Source organism: Oryctolagus cuniculus, chromosome 4 (assembly GCF_051225735.1).
Source record: "Oryctolagus cuniculus isolate XC-2025 breed Fujian yellow rabbit chromosome 4, ASM5122573v1, whole genome shotgun sequence".
NCBI lineage: Eukaryota > Metazoa > Chordata > Mammalia > Lagomorpha > Leporidae > Oryctolagus > Oryctolagus cuniculus.
Window position 1 is genome coordinate 170,809,454 of NC_142870.1, and position 14,056 is coordinate 170,823,509.

General features: G+C 38.8%; 1 long non-coding RNA gene across 2 annotated transcripts in view; it reads left to right on the forward strand.

Annotated features, from left to right (window-relative positions):
• LOC138849411 (uncharacterized) overlaps positions 1-14,056 on the forward strand; it is a 410,778-nt gene that overhangs the window by 184,159 nt on the left and 212,563 nt on the right. For both annotated transcript variants that reach the window (XR_016232148.1, XR_011388243.2), the window contains exon 2: positions 7,270-7,347. This is a non-coding gene — a long non-coding RNA (uncharacterized LOC138849411). The remainder of the gene's footprint in view (positions 1-7,269; positions 7,348-14,056) is intronic.

A 14,056-nucleotide genomic window follows, 5' to 3' on the forward strand; every position in this document is an offset into this window, starting at 1 on the left:
GTTTCAATATGAATTCTAGAATCATTTTTTCTAGATTTGTAAAGAATTTCATTGGTAATTTGATTGGGATCCAATTAAATCTGTAAATCACTTTTGGTAGTGTGTGCATTTTGATGGTATTGATTCTTTCAATCCATGAATCTGGAAGATTTTTCCATTTTTTAATGTCATTCTACTTCTTTCTTTAATGTTATACATTTTTCATTGTAGAGATCTTTGACATCCTTGGTTAAATTTATTCCAAGTTATTTGATTCTTTTTGGAGTTATTGTGATTAGGACTGATCTTAAAAGTTCTTTCTCAGCCATAACATTGTCTATGTATACAAAGGCTATTGATTTTTTGTGTTGATTTTATATCCTGCCACTTTACCAAACTCTTTTATGAGTACCAATAGTCTCTTAGCAGAGTCTACAAATAGGGATAGTTTCATTTCCTCTTTTCCAATTTGTATACCTTTGATTTCTTTTTCTTTTCTAATTGGTCAGCCTAAAACTTCCAGGACTATATTAAATAGCAATGATGGGAGTGGACATTTTTGTATGGTTCCAGATCTTAAGGGGAATGCTTCTATTCAATGCTGGCCATGGGTTTGCCATAAATGGCCTTGATTGTGTTGAGGAATGCTCCTTATATACCCAATTTTCTTAACATTTTCATTTTGAAAGGATGCTGTGTTTTGTCAGATGCTTTCTCTGCATCTATTGGGATAACCACTTGATTTTTGTTCTTCAGTTTGTTAATGTGGTGTGTCACATTTATTAATTTGTGAATTTTGAACCATCCCTGCATACCTGGGATATATCCCACTCTGTTCAGGTGGATGTTCTTTCTGGTGTGTTGCTGTATTTGATTAGCTAATATTTTGTTGAGGATTTTTGCATCTATGCTCATCAAGGATATTGGTCTATAGTTCTCTTTCTCTGTTGCATCTATTTTTTTTTTGTCCTAGGAATTAAGGTGATGCAGGTTTCATAGAAGGAGTTTTGGAGTATTCTCTCCCTTCCCATTGTTTTGAATAGCTTGAGAAGAATTGGAATTAGCTCTTCTTTCAATGTGTGGTAGAATTCAGCAGTGAAGCTATCCAGTCCTGGGCTTTTCTTTCTTGGGAGGGTCTTTTTACTGATCTAATTTCTGTCCTGGTTATTTATCTGTTTAGGTATTCTATATCCTCATGACTCATTTTGGTAGATTGTACATTTCTAGGAATCTACCCATTTCTTCTAGTTTTCCCAATTTGTTGGCATATAGAATATGGCACCTTGTAGTAATTTCTGATGATTCTTGTTATTTCTATGGTATCTGTTGTTATATTTACTTTTTTTTTTTATTTTTTTTTTATTTTTTTTGACAGGCAGAGTGGACAGTGAGAGAGAGAGACAGAGAGAAAGGTCTTCCTTTGCCGTTGGTTCACCCTCCAATGGCCGCCGCGGCCGGCGCGCTGCGGCCGGCGCACCGCGCTGATCCGATGGCAGGAGCCAGGAGCCAGGTGCTTTTCCTGGTCTCCCATGGGGTGCAGGGCCCAAGCACCTGGGCCATCCTCCACTGCACTCCCTGGCCACAGCAGAGGGCTGGCCTGGAAGAGGGGCAACCGGGACAGAATCCGGCGCCCCAACCGGGACTAGAACCCGGTGTGCCGGCGCCGCTAGGCGGAGGATTAGCCTAGTGAGCCGCGGCGCCGGCCTATATTTACTTTTTCAACTCTGATTTTATTGATTTGGGTCTTTTCCCTCTTTTTTTATTAGTTGTACCAATGATGTATCAATTTTATTTATTTTTTCAAAAAGTCATTTCTTCATTTTACTGATTTTTTGTCTTAATTTTGTTTATTGTTGTCTAATTTTAATTATTTTTCCTCCTATTAATTTTGGGTTTGGTTTGTTGTTTTTCTAGGTCCATGAGATGCATTGATAGCTCATTTATTTAGTACCTTTCCAATTTCTTCATGTAGGTACCGATTACTATAAACTTCCTTCTTAACACTGCTTTTGTTGTATTCTATAAGTTTGATATTATATATTGTCATCTCATTTGTTTTCAGAAATTTTTTGATTTCTCTATTGATTTATTCTATGACCCACTGTTCATTCAAGGATGTGTTGTTCCATCTCCATGTGTTTGTCTATGATCTAGCAATTCTTGAGTTGTTGGTTTCCAATTTCATTCCATTGTGATCAGAAAAGATGCATGGTATGATTTTGATTTTTTTGAATTTGCTGAGTCTTGCTTTATGGCCTAGCATATGGTTTATCCTAGAGAAAGTTCCATGCACTGATGAGAAGAATGTATATTCTGCCATTGTGGGGTAAAATGTTCTGTAGATATCTGTTAGGTCCATTTGGTCTATAGTGTCTATTAAATCTTTTGTATATTTGCTGATTTTCTGTTTGGTTGATCTATTCATTGCTGAAAGTAGGGTATTGAAGTCCCCCATTACTATTGTATTGAAGTCTATGTCTACCTTTAGGTCCATTAACATTTCTTTTAAATAGCCATGTGCCTTGTAACTGGGTGAATGTACATTTATTATAGTCACATCTTCATGTTGAGTTGATCCCTTAGTCATTATAGTGCTTTCTTTGTCTCTTTTAACAGTTTTTATGTTAGTCTATTTTGTCTGATATTAGGATGGCTATACCAGCTCTTTTTTGGTTTCTGTTAGCATGGAATATCTTTTTCTATCCTTTCACTGTCAGTCTGCATGTATCTTTGTGTGTGAGATGTATTTCTTGTAGGCAGCAAATAGATAGGTCTTGTTTTTAATCCATTCTACTAGTCTGTCTTTTAACTGGAGAGTTGAGGCCATTTACATTCAAGGTGACTATTGATAAGTAACAACTTGGCCCTGCCATTTTTTCTGGAAATATTCCTATTGTTTACTTTGGATTTCTTTTATTCCTCTAATGGGAGATTTTCTGTCTTCTCATTCTTTTATAACAATGACTATCGTTTTTGTGTTTCTGTATGTAGCATATTCTTAAGCATATTTTGTAAGGCTGGATGTGTGGTGACAAATTCTTCAAATTTCTTTTTGATATGGAAGGTCTTCATTTCACATTCATTCATTAATGAGAGCTTTGCAGGACACAATATTCTGGGCTGACAGGTTTTTTTCTTTTCTTTCTTTCTTTTTTTTTTTTTAGGCTTGGCTATACCTCACCATTGCCTTCTAGCCTGTAGGGTTTATGATAAGTCAGCTGTGAGTCTAATGGGAGAGCCTCTGAAAGTAATCTGGTGTTTCTCTTGTGCCCAGTTTAGAATCTATTCTTTATGTTTTACTGTGGAAAATTTGACTACAGTGTGTCATGGAGAAGCTCTTTTCCAGCCATGTCTGTTAGAATTCTATGTGCTTCCTCTACTTGGATGTCCCTTTCTTTCCCCAAATTAGGGGAGTTTTCTGTAATTATTTGACTAAATAGGCTTTCTAGTCCATTCTCTCTTTCCACACCTTCAGAACTCCTAAGACCCATATGTTGGATCATTTGATAGTATCCCATAGATCTCCAACACTGCTTTTAAATTTTACATTTCTTCTTTTATTTTTTTTTGTACTGTAATGTAAGATTTCCAAAGATTTGTCTTTTAGTTTGGATATTCTTTATTCTGCCTTACCAAGTCTGCCATTGAGGTTTTCTACCACTTTTAAAATTTTATCTATTGAATTTTTCATTTATAATATTTCATTTTGATTTCACTTTAAAACCTCAATTTCACAGGAAAATTTTTCATTCATGTCATGTATGGTTTTCTTTAGTTTGCTTTGAGTGATCCTGTGATTTATTTTTTGAATTCTGTTTCCAGAATTTGTTCGATCTCTTCATCTTTGCATTCTAATATAGTAATTGTTGTGTTCATTTTGGGAGGGGTGGGTCATGGTGTATTCCTTATTCCTTATTCTTGTTTCTTGAATTTCTGTGTTCGTTTTTAGGCATTTGTGGAATTGATTTTTGTATTTTCCTCTGATGGTGTGCCTCTATGGCGTAGTGGAATTTCTGCACTTTCAGTGAATACCAAGAGGTGTGTGGTGGGTGTGGTCAGGGAGCTCTGGTCTGTGTTCCAGAGTAGGGCATATTTCCAAGGTAATACCCAAGTTGGGAGTGGTAGATTTCAATCCCTAGGTACACCCTGCACCTTCTTCCTTAACTACCAAGTCCCTACAGTCACAGCACACAGGGCTCCCACAATTGCCCGGTCCAGAGGTTTCTTTCTGCCCTGCCAGCTTGTCCAGTCATCAGAGAGGCAGATATTCTATGAGGTGGCTCTGCCTAGGCGTCTTGACCCTGGGAAGCTGTGTGTGCCCTGCTGTCCCACGTGGCTGCCCGGGGACCACCTTGCCAGGCTCAAAGTCAGTGGGGACTGTGGACCGTTCCCTCCACTAGGATCTGCATCATACGTGCACACAAGAGCCTCTGGCCAAATGTTGCTGCCTGCCTGCCACTGCTACTGGCATTGCTGATTAGGCCTGCACGCAAAGGCTTCTGTAACACCTGCCCTAACCCAAAATGTTGTCTTCCCTCTCTCAGCTGGGCACCGTGCACTGCTCTGGGGAAGTTGTGGGAAAATAAACATGGCCCTCCATTTCGACTGGGTCTGCTGGCAACCGCCAGCAGCTGCCAGCAGGGCTCTGGTCCAGACCCATGTCAGGGTCTCCCTCCCGCTGTATCACCATGAGTTGCTGCAGTCCGATCTCACCTCCGTCTCCAAACTCCTCCTGCTCCGGCTCTCGGCATGTGTTTGTGCTGCACTTCTGGACCCTCTACACAGGTCCACGGCACTTCACCTCTTCCCATAGGACTTCCATATGGTCCTCTCTCCCATCCTCCTCTGAGAGTATCTTTCCTATGCTTTTATCCTTAGTGGTTATCCTTAACCCAGTGAAGCATGTTGCTCCCTGATCCATTTTCTTGGAATCTCCCTTAAACAGGACTTTGAAAACCACCTTATATCCCATGTGCCAAAGGAGGGAATACAAGTGAATTTACACAGAAACTTCCAGGGATGAACACCTGAAGAGCTCTTTTGAAACAGACCATTGGGGTTCATTTGGTTATGAAGCCAAATATTACAGAAATGTATCACTTGCTTGGGTGTTCTTGTAAGCATATTTTATTAAAGAACATCCTTGGAAGATAGGATGTTTATGGGAAGCAAAAAGAAATGTGACAGTCATTTGATTAAAGACCAGAAATAAATCAGAGAGTCATTTTAGGATTCACAAAGGGTTTCTGCATTCTTTTCTTCTAGAGGTCATATTTTATACCTCATTTATGTATTGCTTCACTAATGGGGAAGGAAATAAAGTTCCCTGACTAGACTGTTAATATCTCTGTAGAGATAACATTCAAGTGCTAAAAAAAGCAAAGGGGTTTGTCCATTTCTCAGAATACAGAATGTTGTAGATAGAGCAGTATTAGGTTGTAGACCATGACCTGGTTTCCATAGCAATGCATTAATGATCTCATTCTGTTCCAAGTTACCCAATTTAACTGCCCCATCCCTTTTAACACACCTCCCCTTCATTAAACACTACCAGATTCTTTTCTGTCGCTATGTAGGCAGTGTAACAGCTTTCACAGCTGCTTGCTGAAATGAGAACTCACATACTCACACACACACACACACACACACACACACACACACACTTTGGAAGTATGTGCAGGCAGGAAAATTTCAACAGTGCTTCAGGATCAAGGGATACAAGTGGCAGGTACATGGTACACACACATCCACACACACAGTGCATCCCACTGACATGTTTTGCACAGAAATGTGCCCTGCCTTGGTGTGCATAGCTGCCGTGTATTGATCTGATGGAATTTGGATTCTGCTGACAGTTTGACAGGTTATTAATCACATGTGACCAAAATAGCACACAATGGAGGGCATGCCTATTTTTCCCCCTAACTCCTTGTCTTTACATCATTTCTGTTTTATTTAACTCGTCTCTTTGTATTTATGTCCCCTTTTATCCCTATTGGTGGACTTCTTATTTGTAACTATGAAATAGGTGTGATGTCTTGGATAGGCGAGGTCATGGAGACAATAGGTTAGCGATTGTATAAATAAATAGATGCTTCTTTCACATCAGCTTGCTTCCTCCAAAGACACATTGGGAGAATCATATGGCTTCACAATTGTTAGTGATTTAATGGCATTGTCATACATAGGGGATGGAATAGGTGGTATTTAAGAATTAGAGGATTTTTAATGGCCAGGTCATGCTGACAGTTTGTATTTTGTATGTGTTTATGGGTATATACAGATGTCTTCTTTATGTGTTTTCACATGTTTTATTTCAAAGTGGAAAAATCTTATGCTGTTCTGTAGGAAATTTCTAATAGAAAGGAGTAAAAAATACAGCCAGAGTCTATCATCATGTGCTTGTCTTGTTTGATAATAGCATAGGCACTTGATGTTTCCTGTCTCCTACACACGGTGGTAGATGGCCAACAGACAGTGGACTCGATTTCATGATTTCTCTGGCTCAAGGATATAATAAGGTTATCTTGGCATCATTAGTGCATTAGTCAGCTTCTTGTTACTTTAACTAAAACACCCAAAAGGAGAAACTTACAAGGGAAGAAGGTTTATTTTGACTTAGAGTTTAAAGGATCACAGTCTAAGATTAGGTAGCTCCATTAGTGACACAGAAAGCACAGTTCTTAACCTTTTACATGGTCTCTCCTTATAATGCCATCGTGATTCAATCATGGGGTTCCGCCTAATGCAGCCTGATCACTTCCCGATGGATATCTCATGTTCAGATATCCTCATTGGATCAAGACTCCACTGTAATCCACCAGCCATTAATATTAAGTCATTAAGCACGAGCATAAGACTTTGGGTCTTAAATATTTTCATGAGTGTGGGGTACCATATTTTAGACAAAACAAAACAATTAACCACTATGGCTGAGATTGGAGTACAGATATCTGGAACTGTGTCTTTTGTAGGGAGATAATGAGAAGAGGGGTCAGAAAAGCAGAGTCCAACTATATAGGAGAAGCTGGTGTGACAAAGATACTAATATGAGATATTAATGTGGGAAATGGGGTGTTACTAACTCATAAATGTTTGCTTTGTAACACTAAAAGTATTCTGAATAAAATATTTTTAAAGAGGAGCAGCAAACCTTTACAACCAATCAACTTTGCAGATAATAGGGTCTCTGTTGCAACTACTTAACTCTGCTGTTAGGTAATGAAGACAGTTATAGACAGTATATAAATGAACAGAAACACCTGTGCTAAAACAAAATTTTATTTACAGGAACAGAAAGTGGGATGAATCTGGCCCTTGGGCAATGGTTTTCTGGATCCTCTCCCTGGGAATGGGACCAAATATATCGTAAGTACTGAGCTGTGGGGTCAAACAAGAAGTATGGGATGATTAGTGAATTTTGCAAGAGTAAAATAGTGAAACAGGATCATTAAGTGATAGTCATTGTGTGTCAGTCATATTTTTAAGTGTATTACATACCTGCCTCATTGCATCTTCATAAATACAGTCCCATGAGATAAGTACCATTTTACTGGCTTGGAAATCTGGAGTTATGTGTTTCCAATGTCATGCAGCTAGATTTAATGCATGCAGCTAAATTCCAAAGTTCATACTAGTTTTTTTTAACTTTTATTTAATGAATATAAATTTCCAAAGTACAGCTTATGGATTACAATGGCTCCCCCCCCCATAACTTCCCTCCCACCCGCAACCCTCCCCTTTCCCGCTCTCTCTCCCCTTCCATTCACATCAAGATTCATTTTCAATTCTCTTTATATACAGAATATCAGTTTAGTATATATTCAGTAAAGATTTCAACAGTTTGCACCCACATAGAAACACAAAGTGAAAAATACTGTTTGAGTACTAGGTATAGCATTAAATCACAATGTACAGCACATTAAGGACAGAGATCCCACATGGGGAGTAAGTGCACAGTGACTCCTGTTGTTGACTTAACAAATTGACACTCTTGTTTATGGCATCAGTGATCACCCTAGGCTCTTGTCATGAATTGCCAAGGCTATGGAAGCCTTTTGAGTTCACCGGCTCTGATCATATTTAGACAAGGTCATAGTCAATGTGGAAGTTCTCTCCTCCCTTCAGAGAAAGGTACCTCCTTCTTTGATGACCTGTTCTTTTCACTGGGATCTCACTTGCGGAGATCTTTCATTTATTTTTTTTTTCTTTTTTTTTTTTTTTTTTTTCCAGAGTGTCTTGGCTTTCCATGCCTAAAATACTCGCATGGGCTCTTCAGCCAGATCCGACTGCCTTAAGGGCTGATTCTGAGGCCAGAGTGCTGTTTAGGACATCCACCATTCTAACAGTCTGCTGTGTATCCCAATTCCATGTTGGATTGTTCTCTCCTTTTTTATTCTATCAGTTAGTATTAGCAGACACTAGTCTTGTTTGTGTGATCCCTTTGACTCTTAGTCCTTTCATTATGATCAATTGTGAACAGAAACTGATCACTTGAACTAGTGAGATGGCATTGGTATATGCCACCTTGATGGGATTGAATTGGAATCCCCTGGTATGTTTCTAACTCTACCGTTTGGGGCAAGTCAGCTTGAGCATGTCCCAAATTGTACATCTCCTCCCTCTCTTATTCCCACTCTTATTTTAACAGGGATCATTTTTTCAGTTAAGTATCAACACTTAAGAATAACTGTGTATTAATTACAGAATTCAACCAATAGTATTAAGTAGAACAAACAAAAAATACTAGGAGGGATAAAGTATTAAGTTGTTCATCAACAGTCAGGACAAGGGCTGAACAAGTTTCTCATAGTGTCCATTTCACTTCAACAGGTTTCCTTTTAGGTGCTCGGTTAGTTGTCACCGATCAGGGAGAACATATGATATTTGTCCCTTTGGGACTGGCTTATATCTCTCAGCCTAATGTGTTCCAGATTCCTTCATTTTGTTGCAAATGACCGGATTTCATTGTTTTTGATTGCTATATAGTATTCTATAGAGTACATATCCCATAATTTCTTTATCCAGTCTACTGTTGATGGGCATTTAGGTTGATTCCAGGTCTTAGCTATTGTGAATTGAGCTGCAATAAACATTAAGGTGCAGACAGCTATTTTTGTTTGCCAATTTAATTTCCTTTGGGTAAATTCCAAGGAGTGGGATGGCTGGGTTGAATGGTAGGGTTATATTCAGGTTTCTGAGGAATCTCCAGACTGACATCCATAGTGGCTTGACCAGTTTGCATTCCCACCAACAGTGGGTTAGTGTCCCTTTTTCCCTACATCCTCTCCAGCATCTATTATTGGTAGATTTCTGAATGTGAGCCATTCCAACCGGGGTGAGGTGAAACCTCATTGTGGTTTTGATTTGCATTTCACTGATTGCTAGTAATTTTGAACATTTTTTCATGTGTCTGTTGGCCATTTGGATTTCCTCTTTTGAAAAATTCTGTTGAGGTCCTTGGCCCATCTCTTAAGTGGGTTGTTAGATTTGTTGTTGTGGAGTTTCTTGATTTCTTTGTAGATTCTGGTTATTAACTCTTTTTCTGTTGCATAGTTTGCAAATATTTTTTCCCATTCTGTCGGTTGCCTCTTCACTCACCTGTTTCTTTTGCAGTACGGAAACTTCTCAATTTGATGCAATCCCAATAGTTATTTTTAGCTTTGACTGCCTGTGCCTCCCGGGTCTTTTCCAGAAACTCTTTGCCTGTGCCAATATCTTGAAGGGTTTCTCCAGTGTTCTTCAATAATTTGATGGTGTCGGGTTGTAGATTTAGGTCTTTAATCCATGTTGAGTGGATTTTTGTGTAAGCTGTAAGGTAGGGGTTTTGCTTCATGCTTCTGCACGTGGAAATCCAGTTTTCCCAGCACCATTTATTGAATAGACTGTCCTTGCTCCAGGAATTGGTTTTAGATCCTTGATCAAATATAAGTTGGCTGTAGATGTTTGGGTTGATTTCTGGTGTTTCTATTTTGTTCCATTGGTCTATCCATCTGTTTATGTACCAGTACCATGCTGTTCTGATTAGAATTGCCCTGTAGTATGTCCTGAAATCTGGTATTGTAATGCCTCAGACTTTGTTTTTGTTGTACAAAATTGCTTTAGCAATTCGAGGTCTCCTGCGTCTCCATGTGAATTTCAGCATCGTTTTTTCTAGATCTGAAAAGAATGTCTTTGGTATCTTGATTGGTATCGCATTGAATGTATAAATTGCTTTTGGGAGAATGGACATTTTTTTGATGTTGATTCTTCCAATCCATGAGCATGGAAGATTTTTCCATTTTTTGGTATCCTCTTCTATTTCTTTCTTTAAGGTTTTGTAATTCTCATCGTAGAGATCTTTAACATCCTTGGTTAAGTTTATTCCAAGGTGTTTGTTTGTTTTTGTAGCTATTGTGAATGGGATTGATCTTAGCAGTTCTTTCTCAGTCATGGCGTTGCTTGTGTATACAAAGGCTATTGATTTTTGTGCATTGATTTTATATCCTGCTACTTTGCCAAACTCTTCTTTGAGTTCCAATAGTCTCTTAGTAGAATTCTTTGGATCCTCTAAATAAAGAATCATATTGTCTGCAATGAGGGATAGTTTGACTTCTTCTTTCCCAATTTGTATCCCTTTAGTTTCTTTTTCTTGCCTAATGGCTCTGGCTAAGACTTCCAGAACTATGTTGAATAGCAGTGGTGAGAGTGGGCATCCCTGTCTGGTACCAGATCTCAGTGGAAATGCTTCCAACTTTTCCCCATTCAATAGGATGCTTACCGTGGGTTTTTCATAGATTGCTTTGATTGTATTGAGGAATGTTCCTTCCAAACCCAGTTTGCTTAGAGTTTTCATCATGAAATGTTGTTGAATTTTATCAAATGCTTTATTTGCATCTATTGAGATAATCATATGGTTTTTCTTCTGCAGTCTGTTAACGTGGTGTATCACATTGATTGTTTTGTGCACATTAAACCATCCCTGCATACCAGGGATAAATCCCACTTGGTCTGGGTGGATGATCTTTCTGATGTGTTGTTGCATTCTATTGGCCAGAATTTTATTGAGGATTTTTGCGTCTATGTTCATCAGGGATATTGGTCTATAATTTTCTTTCAGTGCTGCATCTTTCTCTGGCTTAGGGATTAAGGTGATGATGGCTTCATAGAAAGAATTTGGGAGCATTCCATCTTTTTTGTTTGTTCTGAATAGTTTGAGGAGAATTGGAGTTAGTTCTTTAAATGTCTGGTAGAATTCAGCAGTGAATCCATCTGGTCCTGGGCTTTTCTTTGTTGGGAGGGCCTTTATTACTGTTTCAATTTCTGTCTCAGTTATGGGTCTGTTTAGGTTTTCCATGTCTTCCTGGTTCAATTTAGGTAGGTTGCATGTGTCCAGGAATCTATCCATTTCTGATAGATTTCCCTGTTTGCTGGCATACAGGTCCTTGTAGTAATTTCTGATGATTCTTTTTATTTCTGTGGTGTCTGTTGATACATTTCCTTTTTCATCTCTGATTTTATTGATTTGGGTCTTTTATTTTTTTAGTTAGTTGAGCCAATGGAGTGTCAATTTTGTTTATTTTTTCAAAAAACCAGCTCTTCGCTTGCCTGATTTTTTGTAATTTATTTTGGATTCAATCCTGTTGATTCCTTCTCTGATTTTAATTATTTCTCTTCTCCTACTAGATTTGGGTCTGGTTTGCTGAAATTTTTCTAGATCCTAGAGATGCGTTGAAAGCTCATTTATTTGGTGCCTTTCCAATTTCTTGATGTGGCACCTATTGCTATAAACATTCCTCTCAACACTGCTATTGCCATATCCCATAAGTTTTGATATGTTGTGTTGTTATCCTTATTTACTTCCAGAAAGTTTTTGATTTCTCTTTTGATTTCTTCTATGGCACAGTGTTCATTTAGGAGCATGTTGTTCAGTCTCCATGTGTTTGCATACTCTCTAGGGATTCCTGAATTGCTAATTTCCACTTTCATTACACCGTGGTATGAGAAGCTACATGGTATGATTCTAATTCTTTTAAATTGGCTGAGACTTGCTTTATGGCCTAGTATGTGGTCAATCCTAGAGAAAGTTCCATACACTTGAGAAGAATGTAAAATCTTTAAATGTAGGATTGAAAGTTCTGTAGATATCTGTTAGATCCATTTGGGCAATAGTGTTGATTAAACCTGCTGTTTCCTTGTTGCTCTTCTGTCTGGATGATCTGTCTATTTCTGAGAGTGGAGTATTGAAGTCCCCCAGTACTATTGTATTGGGATCTAAGTCTCCCTTTAAGTCCCTTAACATACCTTTTAAATAAACCGGTGCCCTGTAATTAGGTGCATATACATTGATAATCGTTATATCTTCCTGTTGAATTGATTCCTTAATCATTATATAGTGCCCCTCTTTGTCTCTCTTAACAGATTTTGTGTTAAAGCTTATTTTGTCTGATATTAATATAGCTACACCTGCTTTTTTTTCATTTCTGTTGGCATGGAATATCTTTTTCCAAACTTTCACGTTCAGTCTGCATGCATCTTTGGTGGAAAGATGTGTCTTGTAGGCAGCAAATAGTTGGGTTTTGTTCCTTAATCCATTCTGCCAGTCTGTGCCTTTTAACTGGAGAATTAAGTCCATTAACATTCAATGTGACTATTGATAGGTAGTGACTTTGCCCTACTATTTTCCCAAAGATATTTTTTAGTATATACTTTCAGCTTTTTTTTTTTTTTTACAGGCAGAATGGACGGGGGAGAGAGAGACAGAGAGAAAGGTATTCCTTTGCCATTGGTTCACCCTCCAATGGCCACCCCGGCCAGCGTGCTGCGGCCGGCGCACCACGCTAATCCAAAGGCAGGAGCCAGGTGCTTCTCCTGGTCTCCCATGGGGTGCAGGGCCCAAGCACTTGGGCCATCCTCCACTGCACTCCCTGGCCACAGCAGAGAGCTGGCCTGGAAGTGGGGCAGCCGGGAAAAAATCTGGTGTCCCGACCAGGACTAGACCCCAGTGTGCCAGCGCCGCAAGGTGGAGGATTAGCCTATTGAGCCGTGGCGCCGGGCCCTATGATCTTTTACTGGTAGGTTTTCTTCCTTTACCTTCTTTCATATTGATGACCGTGTTTCTGTGTTTCTGAGTGTAGCATATCATTATGCATATTTTGCAGGGCTGGATGAGTGGCGACAAATTCTTTCAATTTCTGTTTGCTATGAAGTCTTTATTTCACCTTCATTCACAAATGAGAGCTTTGCAGGATATAATATTCTGGGCTGGCAGTTTTTCTCTCTTAGTACTTGGGCTATGTCTCGCCATTCCCATCTAGCTTGTAGGGTTTCTGATGAGAAGTCTGCTGTGAGTCTAGTTGGAGATCCTCTGGGAGTAATCTGACATTTCTCTCTTGCACATTTTAGGATCTTTTGTTTATGTTTCACTGTGGTGAATTTAATTACAGCGTGTCGTGGTGAGGATCTCTTTTGGTCATGTTTATTAGGGGTTCTATGAGCTTCCTGTACTAGGATGTCTCTGTCCTTCTCCAAACCTGAGAAATTTCCTGATAGTATTTCACTAAAAAGGCCTTCTAACCCTTTCTCCCTCTCCATGCCTACAGGAACTCCTAGAACCCGAATGTTGGTTTTTTTTTTTTTTTTAATAGTATCCTGTAGATTCCCGACAGTATTTCTTAGATTTCTAATTTCCTCTTCTTTTCTTTGGTCTGACTGTATCCTTTCCTGTGCTCTGTCTTCTAAGTCCGGTATTCTCTCTTCTGCTTCACCCATTCTGTTTTTAAGGCTCTCTAATGTGTTTGTCTTTTGATCTATGGAATTCTTCACTTCATTATGATTTCTCATCACTATCACAGTTTCATATTCTACTAGTTGCTTCATTTCATTTTGATTCCTTCTTAATATTTCATTTTCACGAGAGAGATTTTCTATCCTGTCCAGTAAGGATTTCTGTAGTTCAAGAATTTGTTTTTGAGAACTTCTCAATGTTCTTATCAATTTTTTGCAATCAGCATCTTGCATTTCTACTGTCTCGTCATGTTCATAATCTTGAATTGGGATGTCTTTATCATTTGGGGGTCATAGTGTCTTCCTTGTTCTT